The 22,877-nt window shown below is 42.2% G+C and overlaps 1 protein-coding gene and 1 pseudogene across 1 annotated transcript in view; both read left to right on the forward strand.

Moving 5' to 3' along the window:
- Positions 1–22,877, forward strand: part of LOC148342186 (uncharacterized) — a 334,990-nt gene that overhangs the window by 304,353 nt on the left and 7,760 nt on the right. The gene's annotated exons all lie outside the window — the stretch shown is intronic.
- LOC148342195 (uncharacterized) lies at positions 5,704–21,988 on the forward strand (annotated as a pseudogene).

Genomic DNA, 22,877 nt, shown 5'->3' on the forward strand with positions numbered 1-22,877 from the left:
ATGATAGTTTTCGTGTACACATAGTCATCAATACCTTTTAACAGTTGTTCCAAATATATACACTCCTGTATTGTTGAGGCTAAAGTCATGTATTCTGCCTCACACTAAGATAGTGCTACTGTTTGTTGTTTCTTGGTCCTTCATGAGACCAGTGCACTGTCATCACACATACTCACACATTACCCCGTGGTACTGCATTTGTCAGTGGCGTCTGATGCCCAATCTGCATCACTGTTAGCTCAAAGGCCTAGACCCTCGCAGCTCTTTTGGACACAGAGCTGTCCGTCGGTTGTACCTCTGAGATAACGCAAGACATGTTTGACCGTGATCCAGTGCTCATCTGTGGGTTCAGAAAAAATGTTGCGATAGTCGGCTCACCACAAAACATAGATCAGGGCGTGTGCCGGTGGCCAAATATATGAGACTGCCAACCGCTTCTCTGTACATTTTCACGTCAGTCATTCTCGGCGCATCTTCAGTGTAGTCTAGTTTTTGTTCGCAGGGTGTTTCCCTTGTTCTACACATTTGCATGTCAAAATGGTTTAGGATCTTTTCCACATACCGTATTTTCCGGCCCTTAGGGCGCTCTTTAAAGTCCTGAATCTTCCGCAAATCAAACAAAGCGCCTTGTAAAGCAACGCGCCCATTATATGGACTAAGTATCACTCGCGACCATCAACCCTTTTACTCAATGGGCTGTTCAGAGTGCATGTTAGCACACCCAGCTGAACAAAGTGTGAGTTATCTATGCTTCTAATTGACCGTGACTATACATTACGTGACTATGGTGTTTGGGTGATGGTGTTGGAAAATGCTGGACAAAGGGCAGCTGTCCACAATGTTGTAGTCTGTCTTATAATTTACGTTATTGCAAGCAAGAAACGTCCCAGGTTTAGACAACAGACAAAAAGCCCAAAGCACAACAGCACATCTCTCTAAACAGCCATGTGATTGGCTGAGTCTGAGTGGCTCCCAGAAGCCATTGCTGTAATCTTTTTGTGTTATTTTTATTTCTTTTGGGTATATTGATGGCATGATAGATACAAGTTTTGTGTTAATCTTATTTCTTTATTTCATTGTTTGCTTGTATGCTGAGTTTTTTTTTGTTTTGATTTGAAACCGTGACTCTAAGGAGTGTGGTGACCAGTGAACTCCATCCCCTGACGCTATCTAGTAGACTATTGCCAAGACACCTGTGATTGGTTAAAGTCATTGTTATTGACAGTGACTCCTAGTGATGGGTCCAGCGACACTGAGACGTCGATGCGCGCGCCGAGCTTCCAGGGCAAACCCCGTGTCAACAGGATGGACGCTCAAAACAAGCATCGAGTTATTGGCGCATTACTTTGCGTTAAATATCCACAAGATGGAAGACGTCACTGTTGATGCGCACTCAGAGGTGCAGCGCTATACGTCAGCAGGACACGTTGCACGTACGGAAGACTCGCTCTTATACTGGAAGTCCATGGAAGACTCGCTCTTATACTGGAAGTCCATGGAGGCAACGTTCCCTCACCTATTTATATTAGCCACACAGGCGTTGTGCACACCGGCCTCTTCAGTGCCTTGTGAGAGGATCTTCTCAAAGGCGGTGGAAATTGCCTAAAAAAAAAAGAAATAGACTGAATAACAAAACGCTGGAGAAACTAATTTCTTTTGAATAAAAATCTTTAATTACAATGAGTCCATTGTCATTCACAACACTTTTACTTGGGCATTCAGACAGATGTTCTCTTAATTTATCAACTGCGTCTCGAATATCAAAGATTTTTTTTATGAAATTGCATGTATGTAAAAATAATGTGAAAGCAAATGCCTAATCAGAATCAGAAATCCCTTTGTCATTGTACTCAAGTGTGCAACGAGATTAGAGAGCTCCCCTCTCCAGTGCAATACAACAATAATTCAGTTAAATATATAAATTAGATAAGAGAATAATTAGTGCGATGGAAAGTAATAAGAAATAGGATATATAAAAACAGATCACGTCGCTAATCAATGGAATTGGATAAAATTAGTTTGACAGATCAGTGTCAGATGACCCTGTCAAATGTTTCCTGCAAGTCCACCAGGTGTCAGTATTCAGCAACACAGTGTCAACACAGTGTCAATACATTGTGTCACTGTGTCGAAACGATACAGGATGCCTCATCTACCCATCACTAGTGACTCCTAATAGCTTCATGACATCTGTCATTAAAATGGGGTGATATCTCTGACAGCAATTCCTAATGGGATTGAGTCCTGGTGAGCTGACATCAGCTGAGATTGCTCGAACGAGTTAGCGCAAACCCAGCTGAGCTAGCGCCTTGTAATGCGGCGCGCCTAGCATATGCGTTAAAGACAGAAATAGCACCCTCAACTGGTGTTGCGTAAATAATCGGTACTTGTTTTGTGTCACATTTACACGGCCTTCCGAGTGGCTGAAGACCATGCCAAGGAAATGTTTTAACCTGCCTAGGTCCTTCATTTTAAACTTGGTGGATCGCATGCTCTTCACTTGTTCGAAGCCACTTTTGTGTTATTGGCAGCAATGATGAGGTCATCAGCCCAGATAACAATGATCACTTTCCCTTCTACTTTAGACTCTTTCGTGTATACACAGTGGTCTGCTGGGTTCTGGATAAATTTGTTCCCGATTAGGTATTTGTGAAGTAATAAATTCCAATTACGTCCAAATTGTTTTCGGCCGTAAATGGACTTCTCCAGCTTATTCACTAGCCCATCTCTTCCTTTCTCATAACCCTCAGGTTGTTCCATGTATATTTCTCTCTCAATGGGTGCGTGCAAATAAGCTGTTTTTACGTCAGCCTTTTGCATCACCACCCGTACACGAGTCAGATTTGCTGTCGGTGAGAATATTTCACCATAGTCTATTCCTGCTCTCTGGCTATAACCTTTCGCTACAAACCTGGCCATGTACATCTCACATCCATCACTGCCTTCCTTGATTGAATAGACCCACTTTCCTCCCACTGTCTCTCTGCCATCTGGCAATTTAGTCAAAGTAAAAGTCTGGATGTCCTCAAAGGACTTCATCTCCTTGTCCATTGCTTTCTTTCATTTTTCTGACTCAGTTGATGTTCAGGTCTCTTTAAAGTTTAGGGGAATATTGCACATTACTCTGTTGCGGTGGTCTATGCTAACAAGTGTACTGTCATCCTCCTCACTGCTGTCTTGAGTATAATCTTTTAGATAACCCGGTGGTCTTCGTTCTTGAGTAGGATATCTCCCACTGCTTGGGACCTGTGGTGTCCCTTTAGGATGCTTGTCATCATCATCTTTTGGTTGTTTTGAACCACCAGTTTGTATGTCTGTGCTCGCACTAGGTTGTGGGGTGTCTTTGACTTCACAACTCACTCTAGGTTGCAGGTCTAACTCATAAGTCAGCGTTTCATTTTCACATGTTGTCTTGGTGACAAACTTTACCAGTCTGTGCTTTGTCACCTTTCCCTCACTGGATAATAAACTAGAAAGGCTGGACTGCCTTTGTCGTGCCCTACAAAGTGTCCTTTTTCGCACTTAAAGTCTAGTTTAATCCTGTCTTGTTAATAGGCAAGGCATATTGACCCGAATTTGTGCATCCTTGATAAATGACACATTTTTCCTGTCAGTGGTGCCTGTATGCTTATTAAAACACAGATTTCTTATATATGCCGCCTCCTGAACAGCATTGTGCCACAGGCTCTTTGGTAAGTTGCAGTCAATAAGCTTACACCTGGCCATATCAAAGAGAGTACGCCATTTCCTCTCTGCTACGCCATTCTGGTGTGGGGAATAAGGGCAGGAGGTTTCATGTCTAATCTTATTCTTTCGTAGCAGTGTCTTAAAGTCTCCGTTTGTGAACTCTGTTCCATTGTTTGACCGTATGTATTTCACAGTGCCATAAGGTGCTACATCAGATAAGAACTTCTCTGTAGCTTGAAGAGCATCACTCTTTGCTTTCAAAAAATAAACATATACAGCCCCTGTATACACATCTGTAAAAGATTGCACATACTTAAAACCATCAATGGATTTGTTGCTAATCGGACCAGCTAAATCTGTGTTCACCAGTTTTAGCAATGTCTTTACCTTGTCAGTTGGATTTCGGTTTCTCGTTTGGGTGAACTTCCCTTTTATGCAAACATCACATTCTTTATCAGGCTTGTGTTTCGCACCACTAATGTGCATGCCAACTGTTACATTTTGCAATTTCAATATATCCTCATAGTTGCAGTGCCCCATTATCTCGTGCCATGTCTGAATATCATGGCTGACTTTACACACACCATTTTCATGACACTCTGTTTTCAAGTAGTACATTCTTTTATACATATAAATGTCAAATGTTGGACCATCAGGCGCCGTAAGAACGTCTTCACCTTCCTTGAAGAAGACTTTGGCACTCTTAGCTGTAGCTCGCTTCACGGAAAACAGTTCTTGAGGCAAGGATGGGATGTAGAGGGCGTTCTTGAACGTAACTTTACACCGACGCCCCTGACTGTCTATTAGACACACCTGTGCGTTTCCCTTGCCTTGTGCCAGCCCAAAAACACGTTTCCCATCTGCGAGCCCCATGCTGTGTTTCTCCGGCCTGAAATTGCTCACAAAGTTCTTAAACCATCTTTTGTCGTTCATAAAGTGGGACGATGCACCTGTGTCCACAATCAGTACCTTTTGTTGAAATTGCTGTGCTGTCCAGTTGGTATTCTCAGTCTCCGTCTTGAAGGAGTAATCCTCACCTCCGGTTGCGCTCCTGGCGTCATCATGTTGCATTTCATGGCTGCCACCGGCGTCATCGTCTCCACCTTTTTGGACGCACGCGTACCGAGCGCTTTGTCCGCGCTTCTTCCGGCATGCTTTGTCCGCGTGTCCTGTGTGTTAACAGAAACTACACCAAATAGTCTTTGAGCAGTTATCTTTACGGTGACCTTTTTCGCCGCATCGCCAACACGCCAGCTCCGTCGGCGGTCTGCTTTTCTTCTTTTGCGCCGCCCGTGCTTTCATCACTGTCTCTCCGGCCTCCTCGGCGAGTGATCCTGTGTCTTCCGCTGCCTCGAAATTCCATAATTTGGCCTTGAACTCCCCCAGCGAAACGTCCATTGAGCCGTGCGTCACCATTAACGTGAAAGGCTTATATTTTTCCCGTAGCCCTCTCATAATCATTGCCATCATCAACCCTTCGCTCGCCATATAATATAATGATATTCTGTTCAGCTCTGATGACTTATTCAGTCACAGTCTCTGTGTCCACTTTCTTCAGCGCCGTCATCAATGTATAGGGAGACAATGCGGGGCCTACCTTTGCCGATATAGTGTTCTCTCAACACTGAGGGTTTCCGGGCCCTTGTCTTTTGTGTCTCTGAATATGAGTTGTTTGCGCCATTTCCCAAATGTTTATATTTTTATGGATAATGATTGCAAATATTTGTTTTTTGCCATTTATATGTTTGTGAGAAGAAATTATACATTTCTTTGTCTTTTGTAATTATTTTGATTTGTGGAGTGAAATGTGTCAACGTTAGAGGGCACAATTCTTTATTTACTGTAATGCACGAAGAAGAAAGTTGTAGTGGCAACTCTTTCGGGTTTACTTGCCACTGTAGGAGCGGGTGAATAATAACTAGCCTGACGCGACAAAACTTCCAACTCAGGATCTTCGTTTCACAAGTTTACTAATTTTCCATAACTCAAACATGACGTGGTCGAGGTCGTTGATCGATGTGGCTTGAGGTCGCTGATCGTGGTTGCCGCTGTCGGCGCTCGTTGACCAGCGTCGGTGGTGTGGCTGTCACAGTGGCTGTCAGAGTTCGTTGATCGGCGTCGTTGTTGGTTGTCGGTGATTGCAGTCACTGCTTGGCGTCGAGGAATGAAGTCGCTGCTTGGCGTCGCTGCTTGGCGTCGCTGCTTGGCGTCGAGGGTTGAAGTCGAGGGTTGAAGTCGCTGCTTGGCGTCGAGGGTTGAAGTCGCTGCTTGGCGTCGGTCAGAAAAACTTTGTCACCATGCCCGACCTTCTGAATGTGTGTTTTAGGCACGTCACATGACTACTATTTATACGGCATGTCACATGACTACCTTCTCACGTGTGGCTCGTTAGGTAATCAATACCGTTTCTAAGACACGCAATGCTAAACTAAATTTTCTTCCTTCATAAAATACAATTATGCATCTCAGTAATATTTAAATAATAATAATGAATTCCAAATTAGAAAACATTCCTCAATATGGCTCTTACAAAAGTGTTTTTTGGTTGAAGAAGAAATAAAGATGATGGCGAAGGAGCAACACAGTCTTTTTTCCGTGCTTCGACCATCAGTGTTTGTTCACGCGTAAAAAGTTGTTTTTATTCGCCACCAAACGAAGAGGTTGAACAACGAAAATAAGAAGAAACTAATGGAATCTAAAATAACCTCTACACATAGCATTTCCATGAGCTGCCCTCACATTCACAGCACTTCATGGACAAATACGACGAAGCACATTCTCCACATTGGCTGTAGAGATGCAAACATACCAAATTGGGCACTGGAGGTGTCACACAGACGCTATAAAAAAACACATTCTGAAAGACAGAACAATTGGAGATCGGAGCTCATGCACATACACATACACACACACAGACATATACATACACGCACATACACGCGCACACACCGACAAGATGACAGAGGAATGCCAGCAGGGAGAGAGACGGAGAGACTGCCCGCTGGAGAAGGCCAGCCTTGGCGTGCCAGTCTTAGGAACCAGACGGGAATCAACTTATCCAGACGATGACTAACCTGGGGAGGACCTTCCCTTGGACGTGAACCCGTGCCGTGGGAGGGAGCGAGGACGACCGATTCAACCTACATTACCCTTGACATAAAAAAACTCCTATGAAAACTGAAGCTGGGCTGAAAGATGGCGCGCATTTTTCGACTGTGCTTGCCCGAGTGCAGTTTCTCGTGAGATTAAGAAAAAGACGCCCAGATATCTGTCTTTGTACTATTTCCTGAACTCCAGAAATTGAAGAAACTAAATATCAGAACTCTAATCAGTTGTTGAGTCTTTTTTTTTACCCTTTTCTTCTTGAGCACAAAAAAACGAACACGCATTGGCGTAAGTTTGGCTTTTAAAGGTTGATTTACTTAAATACTTCTCATTTCCACGGTGACCCAACTCCAACAATAACATGACAAATATTTGTCATCTCATCAATATTTGCACAACAGAGTACTGAGTTTCGAGATCCTCACTATAATAGTTCTCAAAATTATATTTCTTATCAATTTAGGTTAGTTAAGGGATATTTTATTGACAATCTAACATCAATATACAAAGACAGAAAAAAAATGGTGGTGAAGGGCGCGAATCTTTCTCTTCTTGGTAGGGGCGGGCGTGAAATAATTGAGAAGCACTGCGAGTATATGCAGACATTATATTCAAACAATCTTGCAGCCCGAGTGAACCACAGCATTGTTGCAAGTTCGGTCGGAGAAACGGAAACGTCCCACTGCTTGAGCAGCAGCGGCTTCTCGGGCCAAAGGCGGAAGTGACGTGAGGGCCAACGCGCCATCATGGTGGTATGCAGTAATTTTGTTGAAAAAAAATTATCAACCGAATTAAAATATTATATATAATATATATTGAAATAGAACAGCCAGGTGTAAAAACATACACAGAGGCAAAGAAATATATTTGAAAAATACGTGTTTAAAGCATGACGTCATCAGGAAGCGCGTATCTTCGACCTCGACCACATCCACCGACCCGTCCACACCCGAACAAAAACACCCGCCGCTAAATTCTTCTGATTTAGTGTGGAACTGACTGTAATTTTTTTTTACAGGATGTCCAGTTCTACTCTAAAGGACTTCGACATAATTCATTAAGTCTTTGTGTCCCGATAACCTCCTCTTCGCGCGTTGATGCTTTTCGGTGCAGTTAGCTTAGCTTGTTAGCTTAGCTTGTAAGCTAGCTAACCGCTAACGAAAAGATGCACACGAGTTTTCGCCAAGCAGAGATCAAGTGCGGATTTTTTGGAATCATCATTTGAAAATGTGTGAAAGTACGACACCCAAGTACAAAGAGGAACTTTGTGGAATAAAAGAAGAGAACGAGCAACATCTTCAACTGCTGGACGAAGTTTGCAACCAGCCTCGTGTTGTGCTACACAAAGCAGGTTTGTACACGTCTTACTCTCATTTACTTTGTAAAGAACGACTTTCTATCGTTAAAAATATACATAACAACATTAAGTTTTTGGGGGAAATGCGTTCAAAGTTATTGCCGTTATATTTTTAAATATTGCCTTTTAATTGTTGGTTTGCTGAACATATGTTTATGACAAATGAAATCAGTCCAGAAAATAAATGCCAAAGAATAACCAATAGTGGGGGGTCAACTCCGTGTTTTTCCCAGTATAAAATTTGAACTGATAATTTAACATTTTACATTTTCTGGTTTTTATATTTTGTTCAAGCAATTCCTTACGGAAGGAATTCTAAAAATGTGCACACTGCCGCGAAAACCTCAATGGCGGTTGATCAATTTTAGTGGATAAAACACAAAATATTAAGTTTTTTAAAAAAAAATCAAGTACGTATTGGTCTTATTTATTTATTTATTTATTAACTTTGTACTGGCTTCGTCGGGTGAGAGTCAATGAACCTCTGGTGGCTCTGCACTGTTTTGTGCATATGTGCGTAGTTTCACCCCATCCAATCATTTAAAATACATTGAATGCATCCATCCAGGGTTGCACGGATCTCATCAGTGAACAAGCGCATGCTGCAAGGAATACATCTGCATCTTTGGCATACTATGGGCTTCAAAAGGGAGAACGTCACAACCCCCTTTTCTACCAACAAGTCCAGGAACATTTAGTTCCTGGTCATAAAGTTCCTGTGGCCCAGGTGGTTTGCATCTCCCCCACAACTTGTAGTTCCTGGTAATTTATCCCAATGACAATGATGATGTATCAGTGGGAGGTCTTGTGTTCCTTTGTTACTCATTACTGACACCCTTTGGCAGTTAAGCATCATTGCAGTTCCAAAATAATTTAGTGAACTCTTAAAATATTATGGTGTATCTTAGTCTAATTTGAATATGTATTGGATAACTTTAATATAAACAGTCATTATTCAAATATGTCAACATGAAAGTCAGAGTGAAAGTGTTGTTGCTTAATGCTTAGGGATTTTGTCTCTTCAAACATAATTTTGTTTTAAATTTGATTTAGAAACAGAAATCTTATTTAAAAAAAGGAAAAAGGGGAATGTCAGAATGTACTAGCAGGATAAATGTCACTTTGGGTAAAAAAAAAAAAACAAACAAACGTAAATCATGCAATAAATAGCCACTCTGATTCCAGGGCCCCTTTAATTCTTTTACGGATCCAGATTATAATGGAAGCAAAAAGTACCCACGATGAAACTATCTCTAAATACAAAATGAAATACTTGTAAACATATTTCACTTGAAGGATTCCTATTTTATCGATGACATAATGTTGCGATGGCCCCCAGTGGTCTGCATCAATATGTTAAGGTCCCACAACAGGTGTTCCATCAGACGCACACAATAGCCTGTGTGTGCTAACTTCAGCTTGCTTCCAGAAACGTCTGTGACTTTGTCCAGAATGAAATCGGGCATCAGCCGCAACGTGCTTCCTTTTTAAATGCTCGTTTATCACTGTTGTGCTGCGATAGGGAGGTTTACATCGTAGGACGTAATTTTGTGAAATGCCCCCATGGGCCGGTCCAAGTTGGGGTCGCACGCATTGCTCCGTGTGCGGCAGGCACAAGTCAAGGTAGCACGCTAGAAACAATATAAGACAAAGTCACCGCATGAGCTTTGACTTGACCAAACCAAATGTGGGTTTGTCTTTTTGTGTCCGACAGACGTCAGTGAATACGATCTCTGTTCTGTGAAAGAGGAGCCAGACTTGACTCACATCAAAAAGGAGGAGGAGGAGGAGAAGATCAACAAGTCACCAGTGAACGGTGTCCCAATCAAGACTGAAGATGAAAACAAGGATGAGAGTGAGGACAACAGAGGGGCGGAGCCTCCAAGCAGCATCTCAAGTAGTCACGTGACAACAGAAGGTGATGAAGACCAATGGGGACCATCACAAGTACATAATGAGGACACATTATCAGATGCTCATCACGATGATGATACTTATGATGATGATGAAAATGATGATGATGATGATGGGCAAGCCAAAGGTGAAAGGGCATGTCACACAGACTCATTAACTTCAAAGTTGTCTTTAAAACCGCACACAAGAACACACAGTGGAGAAAAACCTTTTTCCTGCTCAGTTTGTGGCTAAAGCTTCTCTCAAAAGGCACAATTAACAAGGCACACAAGAACACACACTGGAGAAAAACCTTTTTCCTGCTCAGTTTGTGGCAAGAGTTTCTCTCATAAGATAAGTTTAACAAAACACACAACAACACACAGTGGTGAAAAACCTTTTTCCTGCTCAGTTTGTGGAAAATGCTTCTCAAGAAAGACATATTTAACAGAACACACAAGAACACACAGTGGTGAAAAACATTTTTCCTGCTCAGTTTGTGGCCAAAGCTTCCTGTATAAGTCAACTTTAACAAGACACACAAGAACACACAGTGGTGAAAAACCTTTTTCCTGCTCAGTTTGTGGCAAGAGTTTCTCTCAAAAGCAAGATTTAACTAAACATAGAAGAATACACAGTGGAGAAAAACCCTTTTCCTGCTCCGTTTGTGGCAGAAGCTTCTTTGATAAGTCAACTTTAACAAAACATAGAAAAACACACAGTGGTGAAAAACCTTTTTCCTGCTCAGTTTGTGGCAAAAGCTTCTCTCAAAAGGCACAATTAACAAGGCACACAAGAACACACACTGGAGAAAAACCTTTTTCCTGCTCAGTTTGTGGCAAGAGTTTCTCTCATAAGATAAGTTTAACAAAACACGCAACAACACACAGTGGTGAAAAACCTTTTTCCTGCTCAGTTTGTGGAAAATGCTTCTCAAGAAAGACATATTTAACAGAACACACAAGAACACACAGTGGTGAAAAACCTTTTTCCTGCTCAGTTTGTGGCCAAAGCTTCCTGAATAAGTCAACTTTAACAAGACACACAAGAACACACAGTGGTGAAAAACCTTTTTCCTGCTCAGTTTGTGGCAAGAGTTTCTCTCAAAAGCAAGATTTAACTAAACATAGAAGAATACACAGTGGAGAAAAACCCTTTTCCTGCTCAGTTTGTGGCAAAAGCTTCTCTGTAAAGTCAAATTTAGGAATCCACACAAGAACGCACAGTGGAGACAAGCCATTCAGTTGCAGCGTTTGTGCTAAAAAATTCTCCACTAAACGGAGTGCTAAGAGACACGATTGTGCTGGTGAGAATAGCAGCAATCCTTGAAGCTTAAAAAAAGAAAACAAAAAACTGAAGGAACTGACTCTTTGTGGTAAGATGTAAATGTGATTTTGAATGAAATATGATAAATTTAGTTTTGCATAGCTCTTTTATTGACACTAAGCCAATGTGATCATTGCCAGAAGAACCATTGTGTCTGAGTGATGATTTTTTTTTTGTGTGTTTACTTCAAACATGTAAATAAAATTAATTGCCTTTGCCTGGAATAACATTTGTTAACGTTATGCTTTTCAGTTGTCTTTTTAATCGTACTTAATGGAAAGGTGTGAGAAGAAACTGCTTATGAAATCGGTACCTTCCACAGTCATCAATAAAATCACTTGTTCCACTTGCTCAACTGGCCTTCATTACGCAGTGTGAAAAGGTGAAAAACTAAACTAGAAGTTGAACTATAAAAAGAACCAGAAAGAGAAACGCAAATCGGCTCAGTTTCTCTCAAAGGTTTTGGTATGTCAGGAGTTGGCAACATGATGGCGACTGGAGTCAGCGCTGGTTTTCTCGCTGTGTTTGGCTGGGTCGTATAGGTATGGTCCATTGAACAAAACTCAAAGTCTTCAAATATCCCCTCACATACATTTAATATTTCACTTTCTGAATAAAAGAGATAGAAAATAGGCCTGAGCATTGTTTATGGTGGTGGCAATTCTCTCGCCAGGTCAGTGACCTTCCAGGGTATGAGAGTAATTTAAGGTGGTCACTAGTAGACTGGTCGTATCAACGGGGAGACGCATCTGCTCTCCCTCTGGGGGACTTTTGGAGGGAAATCCCAAAGACTAGCGTGATGGGAATGCATATGCGTCACGTCAAGTCAATTTTATTTGTATAGCCCTTAATCACAGACAGTCTCAAAGGGCGTCACATAGCCACAATCGACATCCCCGATCTTAACCCCCAGGAGGGCAAGGAAAAACTCACAAAACCTCATTAGGGGAAAAGTGAGAAACCTTGAGAAGGGACCACAGATGGGGGAATCCCCCTTCCAGGATGACCAGGCTTCAATGGATGCCAACTGGGCAACATTTGACACATACAATGATGCTATGCGATAATAGATGAGATAATATAAGAGTCAATTGAATGAAGTGCTGCAGGAAGATGACTTCAGTGGAGTGGGTCCTCATCCAGGGCCGTAATCTCCATGGCAGCATATCCGTGGATGAGCCTTCGATCTTGTACCGGTCAGTTGGTGTAAATTCAGTACAGCCACTTCCAAGTGAATCACCATCACCTAATTCCCAAGCTCGGGAATTGGGAACAAAAAAAAAAAAACAAAGAACAGAATCAGTAAACAGGCCAACAAGTAGTTCAACAAAGTTCTGAAATATAAGGAAATCAGAAGAGGCGCTGCATGAAGACGACTTCGGCAGAGCAGGTCCCTCCCCGGTTGGTCAGTGCCGTAATCTTCATTGCAGGTCACCATCACCTAATTCCCAAGCAGGGGAAGGAGGGGGCAGAAAAGAAAAGAAGCGGCAGTAAACAGGCCAACAAATAATTAAATTAGATGCTAAAGTATATAAATAAATTGATCAAATGTCGCGCTGCAGGAAGACGACATCACTGGAACAGGTGCATGCCCAGTTGGTCAATGCCTTAAACTTCCTAGTGGGTCACCGTCACCTAATCCCCCAGCCGGGGGAAAAGGGGGCAGAAAAGAAAACAAAAGAAAAAAAAGCGGCAGTAAACAGACCAACAAATATTTCAGCTAAATGCACAAGAGTATAAATGCGTCTTTAATAGTGTTTTGAACATTTCTACTGAAGTGGCACCTCTAATATCTGAGGGTAGTGCATTCCAAAGCATTGGTGCCCGAATAGAGAATGCTCTAGAACCTGCAGACTTCTTTTTGGCTCGGAAGATCACTAAAAGACCAGCATTTTGTGAGCGAAGGTTTTGGGACGGAACATATGGTACCACGAGGTCAACGAGATAGGAAGGTGCTAAGCCGTGCAATATTTTAAAAGTAAGTAGCAGAACTTTAAAATCACATCTTCCGAGGACCGGAAGCCAATGCAAATTGGCTAGTATCGGGGTAATATGATCAAACTTTCTCCTCCTAGTCTTTTAATACTAGACATGGGGAGACCCGAGAGCAAAACGTTACAATAGTCGAGGCGAGACGTAACAAACGCATGGATTAATCTCTAATCCTCTAATCTCGTTGCACACTTGAGTACAATGACAATAAAGGGATTTCTATTCTATTCTATTCTAAGATTTCCGCGTCACACGTTGATAGAATTGGGCGAATTTTAGCAATGTTACGCAGATGAAAAAACACAGTTCGAGTTATATTTTTTATGTGCATTTGAAACGACATAGTTGCGTCAAATATAACACCGAGATTTTTTGTTGAATCCTTTTGGATAATATTACATTTATCGATATTCAGAGTGGTGTCTTTGAAAAGGTACCGATGACGCTCTGGTCCAATGATGAGCATCTCGGTTTTATCTGAGTTAAGACGCAAAAAATTGAAAGACATCCATTGTCTAATTTCGGCAAGGCATGCCTCTCTAATTTATAGGAATCGCGCGGATTCGTTATATCCAACGGCATATATAACTGCGTATCAACAGCATAACAGTGAAAACTAATGTTATATTTCCGTATAACATCACCAAGCGGTAGCATGTAGATGCTAAACAATAGAGGTCCAAGTACCGATCCCTGCGGAACTCCACATGTGATCTTACAAAGATCCGAAGTCGTATTGCCATGAATTACACGGTGCGTCCTCTCCGACAGATACGAATTAAACCAAGAAAGCGCTGAACCTGAAATGCCAACACACGTTTTAATAATATGTTATGATTAACGGTATCAAAAGCGGCACTAAGATCGAGTAAGAGTAATTTTGATGAGGTGTCGGCGTCCATAGCTATGAGAAGATCATTAGTAACTTTAGCAAGGGCCGTCTCAGTAGAGTGGTCGGCTCTAAAACCCGATTGGAAAGGTTCAAATTGATTATTAGCAGTCTAATATTCATTAAGTTGTTGCGCTATGACCTTTTCAAGAATTTTTGCAATAAACGGAAGATTTGAAACCGGGCTATAGTTGTTGAGACTCTCTGGGTCAAGGTTTGGTTGCTTGTAAAGAACAACTTTCTATTGTTAACTATATGCATCAACACATCCATTTGTTAGAGGAAAATGCGTTCAAGGTTTTTGCCTTTTTTTTATTTAGCTTTTATTAACATCAAAACAGCATACACACAAACCAATCAAACATCTTTTTTGCAAGTATAAAAATCCAAATAAGGGTCAAGATGAAAAATATAAATAAATAAATATTATGCTACATTACCGCTAAACAAAAAATATTTGAACAACCCCTGTCAAGTACAGAAATGCTACCCGGTAGGAGACAACGTTGGCATAATGTAAAGGAAATTTCCCCAGATTTTTCCAAAGATTGTGGGCTTCCTCCGAACTCCAAACAAAATATTTTCTGCCGCACAATAAGAAGAAAGTTCATTCAACCTGTGACTCTAAGATGGTGACTTCTCACACTTCCAATTGACGAGTACTATTTTTTTCCCAACAGTGCTGGCTAACAAATTATATTTGTGACAATCCACATGAATCATATCAACATCTCCTATAAACCAGATCCTAGGATCATAAGGTATGTCAGAACAAATGAACCTTCACACAGTGGACACAAAAAAAACAGCGTTCTCAAATACAAACATTCCTAAAGCATATGTAAAAAAAATAAATAAAATCATATTATGCAGCTTTGTCCATTTTTTGGCCTTTTTTGGGTGTTTATGTATTTAAATGCTCGATTATCACTGCCGTGCTGCTATGAAAGGGAGGTTTAATTTGGTGAAATTCCCCCCTACCCCATGGACCGGTCCAAATCCGGGTGGCACGCATTGCTCTATGTGAGGCAGGCACAAGTCAAGGTAGCAGTGTAGAAACAATTAAGTCACCGCCTGAGGTTTGACTTGACCAAACCAAATGTGTGTTTTGTCTTTTTGTGTCCTACTATCCTACTATCTCTGTTCTGTGAAAGAGGAGCCAGACTTGACTCACATCAAAAAGGAGGAGGAGGAGATCAACAAGTCACCACTGAATTGTGTCCCTATAAAGACTGAAGATGAAAACAAGGGTGAGAGTGAGGACAACAAAGGGCGCCAAAGGGGCGGAGCCTCCAAGCAGCAGCTGAAGTTATCACAGGGTGATGAAGACCACTGGGGGTCATCACAAGCACATAATGAGGTCACATCATCACGTTCTCCTGACGATGAGCGCAACCGCTTCCGCCTTCTCCGCTTCCTGCAAATCTTGAATGAGGGTTACATTGAAGATATCTATAGACGCAATGCGAAGTATTTCAGCCAGACCTTCGTCCTCCACGATGCTTACACGCAGTGGCCACCGACTTCGCTATGGCTTTGGTGAGTCTCAATTTAGTTGATCCATCCATCGGTTTCAGTTGCAAATTATCCATGGATGCCTGGGTTTGACAAGGGGCTGGAGAATTGGCATCAGCGGTGTACTTGGCAATCAAATGGTATTTTAAACTGGACGTGCTGCGATAGGAGTTCAGTTCACGATGGCAATACACACAAATGACTTTGCTCTTATCAATGACACCATGAGGTAAGTTAAAAAAAAAATTGCCGTTCAGAATTGAATTTGCGTCATTTTAACCAATCGCCATGATGCTTTTAGTTCTATAAACCGGCGAAAAATCCCCACAGCAAGCCCATGCAGGCGTGTCCTAAATTTCGCGTGCTTGATGTTTTTTTTCCGGTCTCGCAAGCGTCAGTGCTACGTCATAGGACTACTTTGTTTATTAGGCCAAGATGAGTCGTAATCGCTCGTTAAAAATATTGACGCCGTTAAAGAGGGGTGTTGGATTAAACACGTTTTTCTGACACCACTTGTATATATATATATATATATATATATATATATATATATATATATATATACAGTGAACCCCCGGTTATCGCGGTTAATGGGGACCGAGACCACCCGCGAAAACTGAAAATCCGCGAAGTAGTGTCGCACCTTCAAAAAAAAAACAAAAAAAAAACCCGTGTATATATATATACTTCGCACCTATGTATATATATATATATATATATATATATATATATATTTATATATATATATATATATACTGGTAGAGAGAGAGAGAGTGAAATTCATGTTATAACAAAAAAACAAATATTATTAAAACTTATTTTTTTATTCCCCAGCCATTATTTTTGTATTTATTCAATTACCTCTTTTTGTATTTGTAGACGCCAAATAGGGGTCAAAGGTGTGTTTGTATTACTTTTGTTGAGCACTGTGTGGCGCTCTGACTGATGATATAAAAGGGAAGAGGAAGAAGGTATGCCCAGGTACGGACTTAAAGGGCATACAGGTTTTTGACCGCTTGGGCGGAGCGTGTGCAACTTTATGGATCGTGTTTTAGATAAATTTTAAGATTGACGATTGATAAATAAACCTTACCTTTTAACAAGCTACTCATGGACTCTTTGGTGAATAACATCGCAAAGCAATCACAGGTAACAAAGCCGCCAGCGCGTCAAGCCAAGCCAATCTAGGCGAACAAGCAGTCAATACCTCACTAGCCTACTAGTATACTGGCTAGTACACTGTCAAAAACCTGCCCAAACACAAACTGTGTTGGAGAAAACGACGGATCAGTTGGAGTAACGCAGACGGCGTGGGACGATCGGGGAAGCCGGTGTGTGGAGGAGCAGCCGGCGTTGATCGACTTCGCAACCAGACGTGATGGTTGCTATCATGGCTGATCCAGAGGAGTGCTGCTGACCACCAAGTGGATTGGAGCACCGACGCCATCGTGTGGATTTACAATTAAGGCGCCCAACGAGAGGTATATGTAGCGCTACACTGTCGATGGCCAATTGTGTGCACACTTAAAAAAATTAAAAAATCCAATGCATTGGTAACGCTGCGTGCGTTAAAATTACTTCGAACGTCGCGGTTCTACAAATTGCGCTGGATCACGTGACTCACTGACCAACCTTCGCGTGATCACCTGAGCTGAACTTTGCGTTGCGTTTACTGCCAGCACGTACAATGGAAGCCTGTGCAGCGGACATGGACACAAATAATGAAAATGAAGTACTTAATGATTCGGGAACTCAAAAACGTATTGTTAAATTAACAGAAAAGGGTTTGGTTGATAAACTTGAAAGGTTACAAAACAATAGGAAATGTAAACTTAACAATGCGAGTAAAGTTAGAAGCGAATTGAATGCATTCATGTCTCGTGGTGATAAAACCAAGGTGATAAATGGTCTTGATGAGTTGAAAGGGTTGTGTGTTGATGCTAAAAATGTACATGATTCAATGATGGGTTTGTTGTCTGTTGAAGAGGGTGAAAAGCACGAAATATGGTTTAAAGCCAAAATGATCCCAAACAATGAGTGTTTTTCAAGGGTCAATCTATGGCTTTCTCAAGGTTCAACACAAATAAAAGAAATCATAAAAGAAACCGATAAAGGTTATGCTAATGATGAAATCTCTCCTGAAGATAGTGTGTCAAACGTGAGCAGCAGGGTTAGCAAAAAAAGTACCAAGTCCTCTGCTTAATCTGCTAAACTAAAGGCAGTAGCGGAAAGAGCTGCAGTGCTGGCTCGTGTGAAAATATTGGAACAACGACATGCTATTGAAGAAGAAGAAGCAAAACTAAGGAGAAGAATGGAGATGCTTGATTTGGAGGCGGAACTGGTGGCATTTGAAGCGCGTATGGACATTTATAATGCCAATGAAGAGGGCCAGTCTCAAGCGCAGTCAACTGTAAAGAAAAATGGAGCAATGAATGGACAAGGTTTAAACCCCACAGTCCAAGAGTTTAAACCTCATCATGATGATATGGAAACAGCACAACAAAAGGAGAGATTCAGGATGCCACAAATGGAAAACAAAACAACGGATGTGAGGCCAAAGAAATTGATTGCATCAAATATAAAGCAACAGCATAACCTCCTGGAACAAAGGAAATGGAACACAAATCAGGAGCACCCTTTGGTGGAGCAAGATGGAAAAGCAATGGAAGTAAAGGTACGGTCAACACAAAGTGATGCGCAAGCTCATTCATCAACCACTTCACAGGTTCCTGCAGACCTTTTGACCATTATGAGCAGACAAACTGAGATTACAGCAGCCTTAATGAACCAACAGCGTTCAATGACACTTCCACCAAGAGACATTCCAATATTTGATGGTGATCCATTGCACTACAGAACTTTCATCAAAGCATTTGAGCAAGGAGTGGAAAGTAAAGCAGCCGCAGCAGACAGTTTGTATTATTTGGAGCAATACACCCGAGGGCAACCTCAGGAACTTGTGCGAAGTTCTCAACACATGGCTTCAGATCGTGGTTATGCCGTGGCCAAGGCTTTGCTCCAGGATCATTTTGGAAATCCTTACAAAACGGCCACTGCATACATTAGTAAGGCTCTGTCATGGCAGGCAATAAAAGCAGATGACACAAAGGCACTGCACAGTTACTCCTTATTTCTACGCGGCTGCTGCAACATCATGGAGGAGCTGGAGTATGTGCAGGAACTGGACATGCCTGCGAACTTGAGGGCAATCTTGGCCAAGTTGCCCTATAAATTACGAGAACATTGGCGTGGCAAGGCCTATGACATCATGGAATCAACAGGATACAGAGCTGGATTTGCTGACTTGGTACAGTTCATAGAGCGGCACGTAAGAATTCTTTCGGACCCCTTCTTTGGAGATCTGCATGATTACAGCCCTAACTCAACATCAATAGGTCAAGGCAGGTCATATGCGGGCAGTAGAGTGAAGGGGAACGTGGTGGCCAGTACCGTGACTGAGACAGATCCTCCCAAGGTTAAGCAGCCACACTCCTTCGAAGACTATGAAAATGGCCGTTGTATTTTTTGCTCACTGGAACATTTGCTGGAAAATTGTAAGCAGTTTGGAAGAAAGAAACACATGGACAAGCTGTTTATTTTGAAGAAAAGAGGTTTATGTTTTGGCTGCCTTCGTCATGGACATGTTAGCCGTGACTGTGATATGAGATTGAAATGCGACATTTGCAAGCAAAATCATCCAACAGTGTTGCACATAAATAGACAGGCAAGTGCTCCTCAACAAGAGTTGGAAACACCAGAGCTTATTCCCATTTCTCACACAAATTGTGGACATACAGGGGCCGGCAATTGTCGCACCATGTTGTCAGTGCTGCCTGTTAAAGTAAAAGCTGCCAAAGGTGACTGTGTGATCTTAACATATGCATTCTTGGATCCAGGCAGCACCGGAACATTTTGTTCTGAAAAACTGATTAATCGCTTGAACCTCTCTGGAAAGAGAACCCAAGTCCTGATACGAACAATGGGTCAAACAAAGATGAGTCATGCCTTTTCACTTTTTAATCTCGAGGTGGCCGGCCTGGAAAGCTCTCAGTTCCATCCACTGCCGGAAGTGCTTACACAGGCGCAAATGCCAGTCACTACAGACGATATGGTAACATCTCAAGACCTCCTTAAATGGCCGTATTTGTCAGGTGTACAGATACCATCCATTCAAGCCAAGGTTGACCTGTTGATCGGGATAAATGCACCCAAGCTATTGGAGCCATGGGAAGTTATTAATAGTCAAGGTACTGGTCCGTATGCTGTCAAAACTGCGCTCGGCTGGGTGGTTAATGGCCCACTGGACGGGAATAGTAGGATGGAAGCTTCTGTCGTATCTGTGAATAGAATTGGTGTCAGCAGGCTGGAGGAGCTGCTAATGAACCAGTATAATCATGATTTCTGCGAGAAGCACATGGAAAGCCATGAAATGTCAAGAGAAGACCAGCAGTTTCTCAATATAGTGGAAACATCTGCCAAGTTACAGGATGGAAAGTATACTATAAACTTACCTTTCAAGAAGAAAGATGTCTTCTTGCCAAACAATTTTGCTGTGGCCCAACAACGGTTACAAGGTTTGAAGAAGAAATTTAAGTTTAATCAGCAATTCCATCAAGAATATGTGAAGTCCATGACTAATATAATCACTTGCAATTATGCAGAACAAGTACCTGACGATCAAAGAGACCTTGATTCAGGAAGAGTTTGGTATATTCCCCATCATGGTGTCCATCATCCCAGAAAGGGAACACTGCGTGTCGTGTTTGACTGTGGTGCCCCGTTTAAGGGCTTGTCCGTGAATACAGAGCTGCTGCAAGGGCCCCTTCTCACAAGCACGTTGATGGGCGTCCTCATGAGGTTTAGACAACAGCCAACAGCCTTCATGGGAGACATTCAAGCTATGTTCCATCAAGTCCGTGTGCCAGAGGAGGATCGGGACTTTCTACGTTTTTTGTGGTGGCCTAATGGAGACACAACACAACAACCAGTCCCTTACAGAATGATGGTGCATTTATTTGGAGCCATCTCATCACCAAGTTGCGCAGCTTATGCTCTGAGAAGAATGGCTCAAGACAATCAGTCTAAGTGCCTACCGGTTGTTATAGAAGCTGTTCAACAGAACTTTTATGTTGATGATTGTCTGAAGAGCACAGCCACTGTCACAAAAGCTATCGAGCTGATACAGGGCCTCATTGCTCTCTGTCAACAAGGAGGCTTTGCTTTGGAAAAGTGGATTTGCAACAGTCGTGTTGTTTTGCAAGCCATCTCTGAAGAATGGAGAGCCAAAGAGCTGAAGATGTTGGATTTGGACCATGACAAGCTTCTAGGAGAAAGAGCGCTTGGTCTTCAGTGGTGTGTGGAGACGGAGGCTTTCGTCTTTGGATCGGAAATAAAGCATCGGGCTCTGACCAGACGTGGGATGCTATCAGTCAACAGTTCTGTTTACGACCCATTGGGTTTCCTGGCGCCAGTGGCCCTTCAGGCCAAAATAATGCAACAGGAGCTGTGTAGAAGGGGCGGTAGTTGGGATGATCCATTGCCACAAGACATTTTAAAGCGATGGAGAAGGTGGTTGGAGGACTTGGGCCTGCTAGCTACATTTAAAGTTGGCCGGTGTATTAGACCAGCTGGGTTTGTAGCTGTAAAGCAGGCACAATTACACAATTTTTCTGACGCCAGCGAAGGAGGCTATGGAACTGTCACAGATGTGCGTTTAGTGAGCGACGAAAACCAAGTTCACGTATCCTTTCTCCTTGGCAAGGGTAGAATAACACCCTTAAAGGTTGTGACTGTTCCCCGACTGGAACTGTCTGCAGCTGTTCTCGTTGTGAAGATGGATGCTATGATCAAGGCTGAGCTTGGAAAGCACCTTAATAGGTCTGTGTTTTGGACCGATAGCACATCCGTGCTGAAGTATGTTTGCAATGAAGATCGGCGATTTTATACAGTTGTTGCAAATCGAGTTGCCGTAATACGAGACTTGTCGGAGCCTGCACAATGGAGACATGTTGGTAAAAGGGAGAATCCAGCTGATTATGTGTCGCGAGGTCTGAGTGTTTCTGACTTTTGGAAAAGCAGAAGATGGCTGGAAGGACCAGAATACCTGTGGAGGGAAGAGGATCAGTGGCCACAGACACTGCTGGATGTCTCTTTGGACGTGGAAGATAAAGAAGTCAGGAAGGAGGCAGCAGCTCATGCTGTCAGTGTGTGCACTCCTGTACTAACAGATCAGCTGATCCTATTCTTCTCAGATTGGAGAAGGCTAAAAAGAGCAGTGTCTGGGTATTCAAAGTGGAAATCATGGTTGAAGGAAAAGTGCAAGGGGAACAAGCAGCTGCTTCCCTCAAGAAATGTCACCGTGTTATGTGATAAGCCCATCAGAAAGACATATTTTAGCATTAAAAGATTTACAAGAGGCTGAAAATTGTTTATGCAGATGCACTTGGGTTAGTGAGATCCGTAAAATTGAGAACAAAATCCAATATAGTTGAAAGACCAATTTCCAAATTATGCTTAGTCTGTGAGACCTAATTTATTTAAAATGTTCGGGGGGGGGAATATATTTTAGGAATTGCCATGTTTGTGAACCATGTCAATTAGGGGCCGGTGTGTAGACGCCAAATAGGGGTCAAATGTGTGTGTGTGTATTACTTTTGTTGAGCACTGTGTGGCGCTCTGACTGATTATATAAAAGGGAAGAGCAAGAAGGTATGCCCAGGTACGGACTTGAAGGGCATACAGGTTTTTGACCGCTTGGGCGGAGCGTGTGCAACTTTATGGTGTTTTAGATTGATTTTAATATTGACCATTGATAAATAAACCTAACCTTTTAACAAGATACTCATGGACTCTTTGGTGAATAACATCGCAAAGCAATCACAGGTAGCAAAGCCGCCAGCGCGTCAAGCCAAGCCAATCTAAGCAAACAAACAGACAGTCAATACCTCACTAGCCTACTAGTATACCGGCTATTACAGTTACCTTAATAGAAAGACCATCAACTCAAGTATGAAACATGAAATATTTATTTCTTCAATTCCTCCTTACAGCAGACCCTAATTCTTATCCTTTTCATTTGTTCAAATCACACCTTCTTCAATCACCAAACTCTGT

Source organism: Idiotropiscis lumnitzeri, chromosome 2, assembly GCF_059441095.1.
Source record: "Idiotropiscis lumnitzeri isolate Australia: NSW breed Sydney's pygmy pipehorse chromosome 2, RoL_Ilum_1.0, whole genome shotgun sequence".
Lineage (NCBI taxonomy): Eukaryota > Metazoa > Chordata > Actinopteri > Syngnathiformes > Syngnathidae > Idiotropiscis > Idiotropiscis lumnitzeri.